This window comes from Elephantulus edwardii, unplaced genomic scaffold, assembly GCF_000299155.1.
Source record: "Elephantulus edwardii isolate Elephantulus edwardi_28Jun2011 unplaced genomic scaffold, EleEdw1.0 scaffold00022, whole genome shotgun sequence".
NCBI classification, from domain to species: domain Eukaryota; kingdom Metazoa; phylum Chordata; class Mammalia; order Macroscelidea; family Macroscelididae; genus Elephantulus; species Elephantulus edwardii.
Window position 1 is genome coordinate 25,077,209 of NW_006399772.1, and position 4,479 is coordinate 25,081,687.

A 4,479-nucleotide genomic window follows, 5' to 3' on the forward strand; every position below is an offset into this window, starting at 1 on the left:
AAAAAAAAGTTCTTTTATTGGAATACAGTGTCCCTCCCCCTCCCCGACCACTTTACTATACAACTCTTATTCTGGACTCTTGTCATGCCAACAATACCTAATCATATATTCCTTTTTTACAGTTCTCTCACTCATCTGTTTCAATGCCGAGTACATTATTTATCCCCTCTTTTCTTAATTTCCCCCAACCTTCATGTCAGTCCTATTTTAAGGTCTTTTAAGTCCACTTTCCTCTTGACTCTCATCTAACTCATATGCCTGGGGCTGGTCCCTAAGATGTTACTTCAGCAGGAGCAGGTAATATACTTTGTTTTTAGAACAGCTGATCTAGTTAATTAATGATGAGATGGGAAACGCAGTAATTTGCTTAATTTCTTTATTACTCTGAACCCATTTCTACAAAGTAAGAGTATTAATTTGGATGATCTGTAACTGTTTTGGTTGTTATAATGGACCATTGAATTGACTGTGACTCCTAGCAACCTTATGTACAATAGCTCTGAAACCTGCCCTATCCTGAGCCAATCTTACCATCTCCAACATCACTACCCCTATTTCACCAATTATTGTGTTAATCCACCTCATCCAGGATCTTCCTGTCCTTCACTGTCCCTCCATGCTTCCAAGCAGAATGTCTTTTTCCTAGGACTGGCCCTTCCTGGCCACATGCCCAAAGTATGTAAGACAAAGCTTCAAAATCCTGGCCTCCCAGGAGCAACTTGGTTTACCCTTTCCTGAACAGACACATTTGTTCTCTTGACCATCCACAGTATGTTCAATTCTCTTCTCTAGCACCACAGGTCAAAGACATTGATTTTTCTGTTATTTTTAGTTATTGTCCAGCTTTCTGACGCATAACAAGTAATTACAAAGACAATGGCCTAGATCAGGCACACCTTAATCTCTAGACTAACATCATTCCTCCTTTCCACTCTGAAGAAGTCTGACAGCAGATTATCCCAGTGCAATTCATACAGCCTTTGAAACCTATTCTTTCAGTGACTTTAGTTACTTAGCATCGATGTAGAACTTCAAACTTTAATTCCTTTCACTCTTTACTTTGATAATGCTATTTTTCTATTTCATTATAGTACCTGCAGAAATTCAACTACTTATATTTATTTTCCTGACTTCTTTCTCACCTGACATTACAAAAGCAAATGCAATTTTATTACAGTAACACTGCTTATTTTATTAATGACAATTTTGAAATCCTAGTCACATCAATGCTATATATATATATATAAAGCAGCTCAGGAAGATGAGATTTCATCTAGTATTTCATGTCTTGGAATGTTGTTATAAAACGTACAGAATTTTATCTGAGAAGATGACAAAGCATTTGATGGCACTGAAGTTTTGTGATAAAAAAAATCTGTGCTTTTGCTTATGTTCGATTGTTTGGGAAGAGAATCCATCCATACTGCTTATCAGATTCTTAAACGTCAGTGACCAGAAACCATTCTTGTGGTTTCTTTTCAAATGCAAGCTGGTCTGTGTTCTTATTCTTCAATATGTTCTTCCGGTTTTTATAAGTGATTAAAATGAAAGTAAAAATTGCCAAGTGTCTGTCTTCTGATTGGTCTCAGGGTAGCATTACTTTTTAAAAGTGAGCAACCACATTCATTCTTTTTTAAATGATTATTTATTGAGTAGTGCATTAATTAGGGCTTTGCCTATGAAAAAAATGAAGCTAAGCAACGTTGGTTTATTTAAGCACAAAGAAACTTTATTAAAGACTATTCAGTAATTTACAAAATAGTTGACTATGGTGGTTATTCAGGCATGAACTTAATCAGCAAGGAGAAAATGGCAAACAAAAATCATGCCTCAGAACTCATTTGATGAAGCACAGCTGTCACAACAGAGAGAAGGAAAAGCTAACTTTCACCTGCCTCTTATACACCAGTGAGCTCTGGTGGCTTAGTGGTAAGAAACTGGGCTGCAATCCCAAAACCATGAGGTTCGAATCTGCCGGCTGCTTTGTGGAAGAATGAGGGACAATTTCCTCCTGTGTGCTTAAACTGTCTCTGAAAACCTGCAGATTTCTGCTTTATCTCCAAATCTAAAGTCTTGCCGAAGATGTCAAAGCCTTGGAGGAAGCAGATACTTACTATTAACTAGTGAGTCAGTCCACCTTGTCTAATGAAACTTATTAAAGGAATGAGTTCTCATAACCTGGAGATTCTCAGTGTTATCCATGATTTGTTGTAATCCACAGTCATATGACTTTGTATTGTCAAGAATGATTTGGAGATCTGAATCTTGTGGCTTCTTGTTGTTGTTGTTCTTATGTGTCATTGAATTGCTTGCAACTCATAATGACCCTATGTACTCTGAACCCTGTGCTATCCTGAGCCAACCTTATTGTCTCTGAGACGCCTACCCCCTATTATTTCAATCACTGAGTCAATCGTCTCATTGACGGTCTTCCCTTCCACCGCTGTCCCTCGACCCTCCCAAGCATAATGTCCCTCTCCAAGGACTGGTCCCTCCTTGCAACATGACCAAAGTATGTCCCACAGAGCTTCAGAATCCTTGCCTCCAAGGAACAGCCTGGTTTCACCCTCTCTAGGATTAGTGGTAAGGAATTACACTGGCAATTCAATACTGTTGTTGTTATGCATCATTGAGTTGACTATGACAATAGCTCTGAACTCTTCTTTATCCTGAGCCAATCTCACTGTCTTTGACACACCCACCCTCATTACTTGCAATAGTACACGATTGAAATCCACCAGCTGCTCTATGGGAGAAAGATGGACCATCTCTTTCTGTGTGATTTACTGCCTCTTAAAAACCACTGGAAGATCAGCGATGGGTCAGTTCACACTTACACGGTGACAGCAATAACAGTTTGCATTTTATTAAGTGTCCTATTGGTCTGCGGCCCTCGGGCCTGGCTCAAATTAGGGTTTTTTTTGTCAAACATTCTTCTAGGTGGTATAGCACTGGTCTGTCTATTTGCTGTACAGAGGTAACTTGTGGTTGCTGTGATGCTAAACGTTGTAATACAGATGTGCCAAATGTGATATGGTTACCCCCTGTTGGACAGTGTTTGGTGGAGCTTCCTGATTAAAACGAGCTTGGGAACAGGAGTGGCATCTACTTCCGAAATGGCTTGCTTCTGGAAACTCTATGAATAGTGCTCAGGTCTTTCATTCATAGGGTACCTATGAATCGTCTACGACTCAACAGCACCTAACAACAACAATTGGTCTGGTAGTGTACTAGGTTAAATTTAGGGTTGCCAGCTAAAGGTCAATAATTTGAACGAACTAGTTGCTCTGTGGGAGGAGAGGCGGTATCTTTAAGATTTACAATCTTGGAAGCCCAAAGGAGGATAACTGTGAAGCAGAATAATCAAACATTTGAATAGGCATGCTGGTGGTGCAGAGGTAGAAGCATTAGACTGCTGTGCAAAAGCTTGTGGTTTGTAGTGTAGGGAGTAGGGAGATAAGTCACTTTAAACACACACACACACACACACACACACACAAAACACCTGGAAAGAGCTTGTGAAATTTTCAGGGACCTTTTCATGTTGTTGCTGATGGCAAATGTTCCAATTAAAGAGAAATCTTTCCTAATTTGAGGCTTCAGCTTGGCCTTGACCACTTTCTTTGAATAGAAACAAAAAGAAACACATAGAAGACAAAGACATTTAAGAGGCTTGACAGTCCTTTACAAAATTCCGCCACGCAGAGTACTTCTTGTAGACCATTAGAAATTAATTAATACCTTTGCTGGATAGTTCAAGAAGCGTTTTTTGCAGCTTCCATGTATTCCTTGGAGTAAAAGGGAAACGAACCTCTGTTTCTACTTCATGCTTTATTATTCAAACTAATGCCCAATTTTATCTACTACTGTCACCTAACACCTTTGATGTCCCTGAATGCCGAAATTCACAGGAGACAATGCAAATGGTTGGGGGGGTTAGTGCCAAGAGCAAAGACATACACCTTTCATAATTTCTATGGCAACCCTGAACTTCTTGAAAATGAACCTATTGATGGATTAGCAGCTAATTAGCCTGACTGGCTTGTCACCTGTCATTGAGGTCACTCAGACTGCGTCTTCTATGGGAAAATAAACACTTTTTCACTAGGGTTCAAAGAGTCAAATTACAATCACTTCTTTCTTGTTGTTGTTGTTACGTGCCGCCAAGTCGCTTGCGACTCATTGCGACCCTGTGTACAATAGCCCTAAACTCTACTTTGTCCTGTGCCAAGCGCACTGTCTCTGACACTCCCATCCAGATTACCCCAGTCACTGAACCAATCCACCTCACAGAGGGTATTCCCCTCCTGCACTGTCCCTCCACCCTCCCAAGCATGATATCCCTCTCCAAGGACCCATCTCTCCTTACAACATGTCCAAAGTATGTTAGACAGAGCCTCAGAATTCTTGCCTTCAGGGACCCACCCAGTTTAACCTATTCCAGGATGAATCTGTTTGTTTTCCTAGGAGTCCATGGTA

The 4,479-nt window shown here is 40.2% G+C and overlaps 1 protein-coding gene across 1 annotated transcript in view; it reads left to right on the top strand.

Annotated features, from left to right (window-relative positions):
- KCND2 (potassium voltage-gated channel, Shal-related subfamily, member 2) overlaps positions 1–4,479 on the top strand; it is a 704,821-nt gene that overhangs the window by 248,131 nt on the left and 452,211 nt on the right. The gene's annotated exons all lie outside the window — the stretch shown is intronic.